The sequence below is a fragment of the Grammomys surdaster genome, unplaced genomic scaffold, assembly GCF_004785775.1.
Source record: "Grammomys surdaster isolate TR1022 unplaced genomic scaffold, NIH_TR_1.0 137, whole genome shotgun sequence".
Lineage (NCBI taxonomy): Eukaryota > Metazoa > Chordata > Mammalia > Rodentia > Muridae > Grammomys > Grammomys surdaster.
Window position 1 is genome coordinate 5,146,524 of NW_021604595.1, and position 14,010 is coordinate 5,160,533.

Sequence of the window (14,010 nt, forward strand, 5' to 3'; positions counted from 1 at the left end):
AGAGGAATCTACCCATCAGACAAGAGAAGGCCATTCAGCAGCAACAGTAAGACAATCTCAACGCAGGCCACAGCATAGACACACTTCAATACCACGATAGCGTGTGACCCAAGCAGCCTGACCAAAGAGACTGCTTCCCTCATAATTCCATTTACATAAAATTACAGAACCACACTGTAATTTTACAATTATCCCAGCCTCTGGCCACATATGTCTGTGTGTACCAAATATGACTAGTCTAAACTGAGAGATGCGTTAGTTACTGTCTTCTGCTGCTGTGATAAACCATGACCAATTTAACTAATAGAAGAATGACTTTATCTTGTTTTATGGCTCCAGAGGGAGAGTCTCGTAATGGCAGGGTTCAATGGCAGCAGGGAGCCAGAGCAGGAAGCCAGCCCGCTGATCACATTTTGTCACACAGGAAGCCAAGAGAGCGAACAGGAAGTGAGTTGACAGTATGAATTCTCAGAGCCTGCCCCCAGTGACATACACCTGTAGCAAGGCTGAACACACCACTTTCCCAGTGTTATTAAATGGGGACCAGTTGTTCAAATACCTGAATCTATGGGGGACATTTCTCATTCAAACGACCACACCATGAGTGTCAGGTTCCAGACTTGGTATTAAAACAGTGTGTGTAAAGTGTCTCGTTAACAGGTTCATGCTGATGGCATGCCAAATTAATTGCATTTTGATATTCTGTATTATGTTACAGGAAATATGTTAAGTAAACTAAATTGACTAGTGGTATAATAAAAATTAGATACAAATGACCTTCACACTAAGAAAAAAATATATATCAAATTTGTTCCGGTGGGAGGGTTTCTGTAATTTGAAAATTTTCTCTTTTGTTCTTCTGTTTAAAACTCTATCAAAGCCTGGCATGATGGTGGCGTACCTTCGATCCCAGCACTCAGCCTTCTGCCCCCAAGAAGCAGAGGCAGACAGATGTATGAGTCTGAGGGCAGCCTGGTGTACAGAGGGAGTTCGAGGACAGCCAGGGCAACACAAAGAAAGCCGCCACAACAAAAACCTTCTTGCAATTGTTAAGCTGCTCATGGTGACATAAGCCTTTAAGCCCAGCACTCAGTCCCCTGCACTGGGGAGGCAAAGGAAGACATGTGAGTTCAAAGCCAGCCTGGTATATACCAGTGTGGTAATTCTAGGATCAAAAGATGGCAGGAGCAGATGTAGACACATATAAGCCTGACGAACATTTCAATTAATAGTAAACTGTTCGGGACAGTAAATGTCATTTGCTGAAAAAACACCTGGGGAAATTAGCTGTGATATTTCCCTCATGTATGGCTGCCTACACTGACCATTGATTGGCCTTTCTTAACCTAAATCTATTGTTGCAAATGGTCTTAAATGTAACCAATAGCCTATGCCAAGATCCGGCCAGGGAAACTTAGAATCCCACCTACGATCTCAACCCACTGTGATTTAAATGTAAAATGCTCCACACCGGCTATGTGCTTGAATGCTTGGTCCCCAGAAGGTGGCGCTGTTTTGGAAAGTTGTAGCATCTTTAGGATGGGGAGCTCACAGTGGGGTGAGCTGAGGTTTTATAGGCAGACTCCACTTCCTGGCTGTTCTCTGCTTCCCGACTGTGGACACAGTGTGACCAGTCACCTCACGGTCTTGTCACTACATTTTCCCTGACATGATAGACTGTTAAACCATGAGTCGAATGAATACTTCCTTCCTTAAGTTGCGCTTGCAAGATACTTTGTAACAGAAACAAGAAAAGTGAGCCAGTGAGAGAGCTCAGCGAGGGAGGGTGCTTGCCACACAAGCTCTCTCCCCGGAACTCGGGAAAGGGGTCAGGAGAGCACAGACTCCACACAGGTATCCTCCGACCTCCACAGATTCTGTCCTCTGACTTTCAGACCCTGACTCAGAAAAGTAACATGAAGCAGGATGGAGTAAGATATTCAGGGTTGACTTCACACACATGCACGCACACACACACACACACACGCTCACACACTCTTACACACACACTCACACATATACACACTCTCATACACATATACACACATATACACTCACACACACTTACACACACTCACACACATACACACTCATACACACATACACACTCACACACTCTCATACACACATACACACACACATACACACACTCTCATACACACACTCACACACACTCATTCACACACACACATAAACATACACACACTCTCATACACACACTCACATACACATGCACTCTCTCATACACACACATACACACTCACACTCTCACACACACACTCACACATGCATACACACATACACACACACTCACATACACATGCACTCTTTCTCACACACACTCACACACATAAACACACACACAGACATACACACTTTTATACATACACACACACACTCACACATACATACACACTCTCATACACACATACACACACTCTCACATACACATGCACTCTCTCATACACACACATACACACTCACCCACTCTCACACACACACACACACTCATACACATAAACACATACTCTCATACACACATACACACTCTCACACACACTCATACACACATACACATGCACACTCACATACATATACATTCACATACATACACACTCTCTCTCACACACACACACGCACACACACATACACACACACTAATAATTTAAGAAAAGAAACAAGCAGAGCACATACTTTTAATCCCATCACTCAGAGGCCTGAAGCAGGCAGATTTTCATAAATTAGAGGCTAGCCTGCTCTACATAGCAAGTTCCAGATCAGCCAGAGCTACCAGACCTTATCTCTTTGGGGGGGGGGGTGAGAAAAATACCTCTAGCCTAAAGGAACGCCCAAATGAAGATCTATAAAGCTTTTCAGCAACATAAATTCATCTATAAATGGTCTGTAAGCATTCCTTTTTCATTAAAATTACTTTAAAATAGCAAGAGTCTGTCTAATCAATGGGTGTCACCAGGAATCATCAGACACTTGGAAAAACTCGGCTTTGGCCTCCATTGTACCCAGCCAACTTCATTATGCTTTCTGCCTGATAATTATAGATCTTATTAACAAAGATGGGTTTAATAACGTAAAAATAATAGACACTGTGAATTGCATGCTCTCCCAAGGGCGTAAAATTTCACACATTTCACACACCAATGTGCAAAACATGATTTTGTTTGTTTAACTCAGGCAACTGGAGTTCTCTAAATACATTGAAAGTCTCCAGTTTTGTACTGCACTTGGTGAGCTTTCAGGAAATGAAATGGTTTGTCACGAGGATGTCATTGCATCCCCTTTCTTCTTTGCACACAGGTCAGTCCATGGATAACCAACACGGAAATACACTAAAGGATTCCCAGGCAGTAGCCTACCCTTTTAATGGTTATGATATTAATTGTGTTTATCAGAGAAAACAGACACACAAAGAAAGTAAAAAAATCAAACAAAAATCACTTAAAATCCCACAATCTAAAAAAGCTCTACTTTTTAATACTTCTTTCCTTTTTCAATTGTATACCATACATATTCAGTGTGTGTGTGTGTGTGTGTGTGTGTGTGTGTGTGTGTGTTGACAGAGAACATGCTTACACATGTCTGCACCTTCCACAGCATGGCACGGATTTCAGAGATCAACCTGAAGGAGACGGTCCTCTCCTCCCACACTGCGCGGGGCTCAGAGATGGAACTCTGATCTTCAGGCTTGGCAACAGATGCCCTTTGCCCACTGAATTATTTCTCTGGCTCATAACAGTTAATAATTTGCTATATTTTATTCCATTGTTTTTATAAGCACATTTCTCAGAGTTGGGATAATTTCATATACAGCTTTTTTTCATTAACGTAAGCCTGTGCATTTTGAGTACTTCCTGTTTTTATTTAGATCGTAGTAAACATAATTTTGATGTCTGTGTCTTCTACAGTATGGGTTCACATCAGTTACTCCACCCTTCCTTGTTGATGGACATTTAGACACCTCAATTTTCCACCATTACTTACCTGCAATCATGGTGTAGGCCTGGAATCCCAGCTTCTATGGAGGTGGAGGGAGGAGGAGGATCAGAAATCTAAGGCCAGTCTGGGCAACTTGGTGAGACCTGTCTCAAACTAAAAAAAAAAAAAAAAAAGGGAAGATTGGGGATGTAGATCCGTGGGAGAACTCCTGCCTAGCATGTCCTTACTCTGAATCTACCTCCCAGGACTGCAAAAACAGCAAATCAAGAAGGCTGGGAAAATCAGGCAGTGGCTAAGGATGAATCTCCAAAAACCCAAGTAAACGCCAGGTGGCTGTGGCTGCTTGCCTCCTTGGAAGTTGGGAACAGGGATCCCTGTGTAAGCTGGGTAGCAAAATGAGCCTTATTAGTAAGCTTTGGGTTTGATTAAGAGCCCCTGCTTTATGAGTATGGCAGAAGATAGATCCAAAATGACCCTGACATTAACCTCGGGCCTTCACAGGCCTCCGCACGCTCCTGTGTGCAGTCCCACACATGTGCACCTACACACATGAAAATGCAAAAAGGAGAAGAACCAAACATGAGATGGCTATTCATCCACAGTACACTGTGAACACGGGCCCAAGCCTACAACGTGACATGGGAATCATTTCCTGTTAACTGAATATCATCTAAATTCATCCTATAGAACAAGGCTGCATAACACGAGTGTGTTCAGAACTCTCAGCGCACACTAACAAATGGCTTTCCAGAAGGCCGTTCCAGGTTAGTCTTCTAACACAGGGCTGAGGTGCCCTCTTCACTGTGCTGTGCGCAACAATGGGCATGAATATTTTAGGGTAAAATTATTTGTCTGTAATATTTTGATTTATGTTATTAGGTTACTTGTGAGTTTAAGCATACTTCCCAGGCATGATAATTCTTGATGTAAAATGTATACAACATAATTTTTTTTCTGCAGAAACGTTTGCTTTCCTCTGAGTTGACATGGTAACTTACATAGAGTTTATTTTTCATATTCCATCGTGATTTCAATTCTTGAGTCAATGATAATTGATCTTTTGTTGTGGTGGGTTTTGATGTCTATTGACTTTATTTCATGTGTATGAGTGTCTTAGCTGCATGTATGTGCACCACTCGCCTGTCTAGTGCCTGTGGAGGTCAGAAGAAGTATTGGGTCCTGTGGATCTGGAGTTACAGGAAGTTGTGTGCTGCTATATGGAGGTTGGGAATTGAACCTGAGTTAGAGCAATCAGAACTCTTAATCCGGGAGCCACCTCTCCAGCCTCAGTGGTGGTTTAGATACTAGTGTGATTGCCGTTCTTGATTTTTGTTTCTTTCTCAGGCATGGTCTTGCTATCCTCCACTTCCCTAGTGCTGGGTTTTCAGGAGTGTGCCATAACTCAGGAGCTTAGGGAATGTAGCATACACACCAGGGCCAGCCAAAGGCACCAGTGAGCTAAGGTGCTCACCACCAAGCCTGAAAACTTGATTTGATCCTTGGAAATTACATGAGAAGTTAGAAGGGGCCAAAAAAAAAAAAAAGACTCCCAAAACTTGTTCTCTGATCACATATGAACACACACAGATAAATAAATATTTTTTAAAGGGTAGACTGGAAAAAGCAAATAAATAAATAAATAATCAAATCACAGTTCAAAATACTGTTTATCTGGTGGGGTTTTGGAGAATGTACAACTAGGGGTAAGAATCTGCATTTTTGCATGTCAATGGCAAACTATCACCCGTTCCAATCAGGAGCCCTTTCTTCATCGATTTTTCTGCACGTTGCCCTCGCTTCGAAGCTAGCTGTGACATTAACAGCCGCTTGTCGCTCCATTCTGCCGCTCCCCCTTTCAAGCATCACCCGCTTGTTCAGACTTGCTTCCTCAAAGGGCAGCAATTTAGTTTTAACATTCAAAGTGTGTAAAGTTTCAGGTGATTTCTTTGGGTTTTCAATACACACTAATGAATAACAGATGTGGCTAAGCAAACACAGCCAACGGAAGCAAAAATGCCTGGCCTCATTTTATTAAATAGAGTGCAGGAGTCCAGAAGCAATCTATACTTCACCCCACAGAGACTAGATCAATACCATTTCCTACATACTCTGGCACCCCCAAAACTGTTACCAACACAACTTCTTTTTAAAGCACACAACATTGCTACCAATTACATATTGTTATTCTCATTCTATAGATGAAGAAACCAGAGATCCAAGAGGCTGGAGCTGGGATTCCCTATGTCTGTCTTGTTTCAGGATCTGGGCATGCTTGTTGTATCTTTATTTATTTAATGTGTGCGTTGATGAGGGACCATGTGTACAGAGGCCAGAGGATGACTACTGGAAATCATTTTTCTCCTACCCTGTGGGTCCCAGGGATCAAACCCAGATTGCCAGGATTAGTCACAAGCGCCCTCACCTACTGAGCCAGCCGTGTTAGACATTTTGTTTTCAAAAAAATATTCACACAAAAAGTGCACAGAAATATATCACATCTGTAAAGAGAGCTCTCAAAATTGGTAGAGAATACACCCAGACACCAAAATCTCAGCACAAATGAGATTTATTATTCCAGAGGTACAAGCAAGGGGAGGGGGTGAGTGAGGTGAGGAAGTGCTTTTTGAAGGAGTGGGAAAAGAGGGGAAATAAAAGAGGAAGTTTGTGCTAAGGTACATTGGTTGAGTCCTGATGGACAAATTAGCCAAGACAGCCAAATAATAACTCTTGATTGCTAGACTATAATTTTTAGTCTCAGGAATGAGTCAGCAGCCAAATAAGGGGCTAGACCCTAGGGGCTGGCTTTAGGAATGTAATCTAAAGATTAAACAAGGGAGATCAAAGAGGAGAGGACAAGACTTGGGGGCCATGTTTGCCATGGTTGAGCCTGTTAGAGAACCCTTCAACATCCAAAACAGAACAAGCCCCATTTAGTTCACTGTCCTGTTACTTACACCTTCAAAGCCCCCAGATGTGTATCTCTTGGCTAGCCCAAGCGCACCGGACGGCCACTCCCCCGAATTCCACATTACCAACTCGGTTGTTCTCCTTTGTAATTTTGCTTCATGTTTCTTCATAAGTGTTTTCATTACAAAACTGTTTAGTATGTTTTGGAAACCTTTGCCTTTCTCAGAAATCTCTCTCCAACGTAAATTAATCATAGACCTATAGGGTACCTCACTGTAGAATTTTAAGAGCAGTGTGGGTTCACCCCAGGTTTGTAGTTAAGGTAGGATTGTGATGGGGTTCAGGACATAACAACAAAATATAGCATCTTAGCATTAAGCAAACAACAGAAATCATTTGATTGAGAAATGTCCCATATAGATTAGTGATTTGCAGGCTCAGCCTATAAATGATGGAGCTTTTTTTGAGAGGTAGAAACTTAAGGGGTGGAAGCTAGCTAAGAAAATAGGTCACTGGGGATATAGATCTCTGTGTGTGTGTGTGTGTGTGTGTGTGTGTGTGTGTGTGTGTGTGTGTAGGGGGGTGCTCACTGTGTAACCTGAACTTGCTAATCTTGATCTAGCTGGATTGGAACTCGCAAGCATCTGCTTGCCTCTGCCTTCCAAGTGCTGGGCTAAAAGTATGAACTGCCAAGCACAATCCATGTACATTCTCAGTGCCACTTCTGTGATATAAACAGCTTCCCTCTACTCCTGGTACATGATGTTCAAGTGTTTGGTGCTATGACAGAGACAAGTACGGACTGGAACCTATGAAAACATGAGCCAAAATAAATCCTCCTCCTTTATTTCCAGAAGGTATTTGGCCACTGCAATGATAAAGTAACTAACATAAGCAGGAAGATCTTTCTGCCCTGTGACCCCCTCTACCCTGAAACAGGTCTCAAGACCTTCATTTGATAGGCATTCTTCCTACACTGGAGGAAAGGCGCATCCTTCTCTCTAAAGCCCCAGAGCCACTGAGAAGTGTCTGAGTTCTGCCAACCTATCAGCCTCAGATCACATCCTTTTGAGCAATCATACCTCTGCATAAGTGCTCTCAAGATTACAGTATTTCTGTGCCTGGGGGGTGGGGAGGTGTGGCTCAGTGGATAAAGTAATTAGTGATCAAGCCTGAGGGCTTGAGGTCGGATCTCTCGCTTCTGTATCTCTCCCAGATGCAGACTCACCGGCCGCTAATCTGGACTAAATAGCAAGTTCCAGGTTGGTGAAGAGATCCCGTCTCAATAAAAGTAAAATGGAGCAGGATAGAGGAGGATATTCAGAGTTGCCTTCACACACACACACACACACACATTCACACACACACAGAGAGAGACAGAGAGACAGAGAGACAAAGAGACAGAGAGACAAAGAGAGACAAAAAGAGTCAGAGAGACAGATACACACAGAGAGACAGAGACAGAGAGACAGAGAGACAGATACATACAGAGAGACAGAGAGAGACAGACACTCACACAGAAGCATGCATAAATGCGGTTTCTCTCATTTTTTGGACCTTTGTTTCTGGTCTCCCATGTCACAAAAAATCAATTTGTTATTGTTATGCTGTTCTCTTGTTAATCTGTTGTCTCTGCCCCAAATCTAGTGATGGGAAAGGAAGTCTCGCCCTCCACGACTGTCTACTGGGATGCAGAAAAGTACACATGTCCTGCGAGATATTTTGGGTGTGATTAAAGGGTATTTGCTCTTTGCCAGAATTCTAAGTGTAAATGGGTATCCTGCCTTTCATCTGCCAGCCCTCTTCTGAGGAATGTGATTACATAGTTTGATACCAGAACACTAACTGTCAACAGCCCTGAAGGGAGATTAGCTGTTTTGTGGCATTTTCTCCTCTGTCAGGGGTTCACTACGTGACTTTGAACTTTGCCAGCTGTAGCTTTCTTATTTTTAAAACAAGGAACATAAAGACTTCCTCATAAGTGTTAAGTCCTTTAGGGGATGTAGTATGTGCCCGGTACTAGGGAGGCTAAGCCCTGAGGGGGAGGGTGTCAGCAGATTGAGGACAGCTTGGGTTACAGAGTGTCAAGCCAGCCTGAACTATAGAGTAAGACTTAGTCTAAAAAAAAAAAAGAAAGAAAGAAAGAAAGAAAAGAAAAGAAGAGGTTAAATAGCCTCATTTATTATAACAGAATAACTTGCATATAGACATGATAGGCCAAGAAATAATACAATTCACACACCAGTTATAGATGAGGATGGACCTCAAGAAACCCTAAAAATCCAAGCAACTAATCGTTCCCAGCGTGTGCCTCTGAACTGCAGAACCAAAGCGTATTGGGTGCAGAGCTGGGAATCGTGCTTCCTAGCAGAAGGCATTTAGCCCAAACGTGTCAGAGTTCTCTTTTAAAACTCCAAAGTTGGTATCCGGTCCCGTCAAATGGAGTTTCCATCTCTTGCTCTCCTTGAAGAAACTGACTCACAGCAAGAAACGGTCCCTTGGCGGTGCTGATGGGGGTCACTCAACCTTGTCCCCAGCCAACGGCTCTTCGTTCTTTTTAGTTCCGTGTTCAGAAAAGTACACTGCCACTGGAAAACTTTAACATATTTTTCCTTTTTTTTTCTTTTACTTTACATTCTTTGTAGCCATGATAAATTCATATTACCGAATTTAACTCCAAAAATGTAAACTCCCGGGTGTCTGCAGCAGGCCAGTGTCTTGAGGAAGACAGCAGCGTGCCCTTTCCTCTCTCAGCCTCTCAGATGATGAACTCTTCCCTCCAGCTTCGTGTGAGGAACCGCAGCAACGCCAGACGCCAGCAGCTGGTGACGGTGTCCTTGGCAGCTAATGTGAGCTGCAGCGCCCCCTGCAGGCTCTAGGAGACTCAATGACGTGTCAAGCTGGGTACCAGCTCTCAGGCTGCTGAGGTCTGCCCTCTGGTGACGATGGAGACTAACTACACTTTTAAAGCTTGCCTTTCTTAGTGAATGGGGAACTCCTTCAGATGCGGCACCCCCTTTACCCGTGAGTGGGAGACCAAGTCTCCATTTCTTTGGATTTCTAAACTCATGGACTCCTAGATATCACAAAAATGAAAACAATACACACAAATGGATTTACGTTCAAGTCTTGTCTCTTATTATGAAAATGTTGGTCCAAATTTGAGATTTATGAAATGATGGGAGAAAATAGGAATTTTCACAAGATTGGAATTGTGTGGTGGAGGGGGAGAAAAGCCAGCTGTAAAGTTAAATAGGTGTGGCTGCATGATAAATGGGTGTTTGGCATTACCCTCAGTGCAGACAGGGAAACACTGTGTACTGACTGGTTTTGTGTGTCAATTTGACACAAGCTGGAGTTACCACAGAGAAAGGAGCCTCAGTTGAAGAAATGCCTCCATGAGACCCAGCTGTAAGGCATTTTCTCAATTAGTGATCAAGGGGGGAGGGTCCAGCACATGGTGGGTGGTGCCATCCCTGGGCTGGTAGTCCAGAGTTCTATAAGAAAGCAAGCTGAGCAAGCCAGGGGAAGTAAACCAGTAACCAGCATCCCCCCATGGCCTCTGCATCAGCTCCTGCCTCCAGGTTCCTGCCCTGTGTGAGTTCCAGTCCTGACTTCCTTTGGTGATGAACAGCAATGTGGAAGTGTAAGCTGAATAAACCCTTTCCTCCCAACTTGCTTCTTAGTCCTGATGTTTTGTGCAGGAATACGAACCCTGACTAAGTCATACTGCTCCATGTTAACAGCTCTGTGATTCCAAGTTGAGGGTAAAAATGACATTCGAGCAACCTGATCATTTAGACTATCCTGAACTGTCTCAGAGTTCCAGGAAAACTTTTCGAAATATACCTCATGATGAGGAGGACGCAGAGAAACTGAAATCTGATGTGTGGCTAATGAGATTATGAAACATTGCAAGTGCTGTGGAAATCGGTTTGGCATTACTTCCAAAAGTTAGACACAGAATCACTATATGCTTGAGCAATTCTACTCTTAGGTACATATACCCCCACCCCCACCCCACCCCATCCCACCCTCACCCCACAAAGAAATGAAAAACGGATCCATAAGCAAAAGCCTGAACATGAACACTAGACACAACAACCAAAAGATAACAACAACCCAAATGCATGAGAAGCACGTATGTCTGCACAAAGGAGTATCGCTGAGCTCAAAACATTGACCCAGGCTACAAGATAAAAGAAGACAGACATAAAATGGTGTGCTATATGATTGTTTATGGAAAATATCCAAAACAGGCAAATTTATAAAGAAAAGGATTACTGAAGACCTGGGAGTAGGGCACGGGTGTCTTCGGGGGGACAGTGAAGTTTTGGGGGACTAGACAGTGGAGACAGTTCTACAGCTTTCTGATTGTGTTAAATGCCACTGGATTTTACACTTTTTAATGTGTGTGTTTTTATGCTCGGCAGACTTTACCCTACAATGAAAAACAAAATTTTAAAATGGCTTTAAAAATCTTTCTAATGACCAGTAACTGTAGAAATTACTTCCTAGCTGAAGAGATAAAGAGAAGAGCATTGCAGTTTGAATGCCTTTAACCCAATACCCTTGGACTGTAGTCATCAAAATGGAAAGGTTTCCTTTTCCTGAGTCGGCAGTATTTAAATTGTGTCCAGTCTTCAACGTTATGAATATTCCTGCAGTGGATTCACATGGCTGAAGATTATGGTTATGAAAGTAATCGAGTTTTAATGAAAGGCTAAAAAACACGTCTCCTGTGAGCCAGGCTGGATTTGTGTGCCACATCTAAGTAAGAAAAGCTTTCTTAGGCTAGAGAGATGGTCCTGTGGATAAAGTGTGCTTCACAAGCATAAAGACCTACGATTAGGTCCCCAGGACCACACAAAAGGTAGAAGCACTTGCCATTAAGTCTGACAATCTGGGTTTGATCCCCAACACCTACATGGTGGAAGTCAAGAACCAACAAGGTGCTGCATACACGTAACACCTGAGTGTGCTGTGTGTAGAGTTATGGAAATATGAGCATGCATGCGTACACATGAATAGATAGATAGATAGATAGATAGATAGATAGATAGATAGATAAATGCAAAACCAAAAGGGGGGCTGTAACTCCAGGGCAGGACGGCTGAGAGAGGACGGGAGGATCTCGGGAGTTCATGGACTCACCAGCCTAGCCAATCGGTGAGAACCAGAAACAGTGAGATACTGTCTTGAAAAAAAATGAAAGAAGAAAAAAAGAAAAAAGAAAGAAAGAAAGAAAGAAAGAAAGAAAGAAAGAAAGCGATAGAAAGAAAGAAAATGTCCTGACAATGGATGTTTCATTCTAATTCCTTACCTCATAGATTCTAAGATGCAAATACACATCAGTTGTCTTTTTTGCTGTCACCAACGAAGTGACAAGAAAAGGTTGTGAAAAGAAAGGGTTGGTTTGAGTTCCTGGCTTACAGGGACACCAAGGTGGAGAATAAATGGAGGCTCTGATGCATTGCTTAACCAAGTATTTGCATGACTACAACCCATCAGGCGTGACTGCGACCCAGCAGGCCAGAAGCATCATTAAGCAAGATTGTCTAAGTTCTCCTAGGGAAAGGACTTATGTACGTACCCTTTTTCGGTTTTTGTAAGTTTTCGGTAAATGTTTATTAAAGATACTAAGTTGAAGTAGGCTTACTTTTCAGTAAGAAATTGTAGTCAGGTGTGGTGACACACACCTTTAATCCTAGCACAGAGGGAGACAGGTAAATTTGTATGAGATTAAGGCCAGATTGGGCTATAGCAAGTTTAAGTGAGACACTGCCTCAAAACTAAAGTAAGAAACTGTGCAAGTTTAAACGTTTGAAGCGCCGGGTACTTTTTAAAAAGAATATACATGCTTAAGAATATTTAGAAAAGAATTAGCATATTTGATTAACCCTGACATTGACTATGTTTATGTCCCATGGGGACAAACATGCTGCGACCACTTGGATTTTCCTTTCATATTTATTGAGATGGCTTTTAAAGATGTTTTTTGGTGAGATTTTATTTTGAGATGTTTATATATGCATATGAACAAGTAAACAAATCAAATCTCTTTCACATTTAGAATCCAGTTTTTCAGAATTTTTTTATATTCATAATGATTCATTTCCATGCTTTTAAGACAAGAGCCTACTTGGGTGAGTGGTCACCTAGCGTGGATGAAGCCCTGGGTTTGATTTCCATCATTGTGTGACATCAGGTGTGTAGGACACACTTATAATTCCAGCACCCAAGAAGTGGGGGCAAAGAGATCAAGAGCTCAAGATCATTCTTGGCTATATCACAAGTTCAAGGGCAGCCTAGGATACATGAGTCCCTGTTTTAAAAAGAAATTGAACCAAGATAGTTTCTAAAAGAATGTTCCAGAGCTTGCTTAGGCAGCACATACACTAAAATTGGAGCTACAGAAAAATTAGCATGGCCCCTGTACAAGGAGGACATGCAAATTCATGAGGTGTTCCATATTTTTCTGAAAAGAAAGCTGGCTTTGCCTATTTCTTATTTAAAAAGAAAAAAATCAACCTTGATGTAAAATAAAATGTCCCAGGAGCTGGAAAGATGGCTCAGCAGTTAAGAACATTTGATGCTTCTCCACAGAACCATGCTTCAATTCCCAGCACCCATATGGGGCTTACAACTATCTGTAACCTCAGTCCCAGGGTATCCCAGCATCCTCTCTGGCCTCTGAGGGCCCTGTGTGCACATGATACACAGACATCCATGCAGGCAAAATACCCATACACATAAAATTAAAAGTATTTTGCAGTCTTGTCTCTAGAATATATTCCCTAGGCATTTGACTTTTTAAAAATTATTTTGCTATTATATATGTATTGTCTATGTCTGTCTGTGCAGTTACATGCATGGCTGGTTCCTGTGGAGGCAAGACGGCATCAAATCACCTAGAACTGGAGTCACAGACAGTTTTAAGTACTATATGGCTGCTGGGAATCAAACCCAGGTCCTTTGAAAGAGCAGCCTGTGCTATTAACCACTGACCATTTTTCTACCCCAGTTTAATACTTTTTGATGTACATGTGAAGGCAATGACTGCCACGTCATAGAAGTTGTCTAACCTCATGATAAAGGGATGTTGACTTCACTGATATCAAAATTTAAAAACTGACCAGATTCACTAGT

The 14,010-nt window shown here is 42.4% G+C and overlaps 1 pseudogene; it reads left to right on the plus strand.

The window, feature by feature from the left end:
• Positions 1–13,239: 13,239 nt before the first annotated feature.
• On the plus strand, positions 13,240–13,339 carry LOC114617688 (annotated as a pseudogene).
• Positions 13,340–14,010: the final 671 nt, after the last annotated feature.